Below are 580 nucleotides of genomic sequence, written 5' to 3'. Positions count from 1 at the left end.
GAAAGAGGGTGCCATTTGAGATGCATCCTACATTTACATTTACATTTAAGTCATTTAGCAGACGCTCTTATCCAGAGCGACTTACAAATTGGTGCATTCACCTTATGATATCCAGTGGAACAACCACTTTACAATAGTGCATCTAACTCTTTTAAGGGGGGGGGGGGTTAGAAGGATTACTTTATCCTATCCTAGGTATTCCTTAAAGAGGTGGGGTTTCAGGTATCTCCGGAAGGTGGTGATTGACTCCGCTGACCTGGCGTCGTGAGGGAGTTTGTTCCACCATTGGGGTGCCAGAGCAGCGAACAGTTTTGACTGGGCTGAGCGGGAACTGTACTTCCTCAGAGGTAGGGAGGCGAGCAGGCCAGAGGTGGATGAACGCAGTGCCCTTGTTTGGGTGTAGGGCCTGATCAGAGCCTGAAGGTACGGAGGTGCCGTTCCCCTCACAGCTCCGTAGGCAAGCACCATGGTCTTGTAGCGGATGCGAGCTTCAACTGGAAGCCAGTGGAGAGAGCGGAGGAGCGGGGTGACGTGAGAGAACTTGGGAAAGTTGAACACCAGACGGGCTGCGGCGTTCTGG

This window comes from Salvelinus alpinus, chromosome 2 (assembly GCF_045679555.1).
Source record: "Salvelinus alpinus chromosome 2, SLU_Salpinus.1, whole genome shotgun sequence".
In the NCBI taxonomy this organism is placed as follows: domain Eukaryota; kingdom Metazoa; phylum Chordata; class Actinopteri; order Salmoniformes; family Salmonidae; genus Salvelinus; species Salvelinus alpinus.
The sequence above is the reverse complement of the archived record's forward strand: the minus strand, read 5'-3'. Positions refer to the sequence as shown.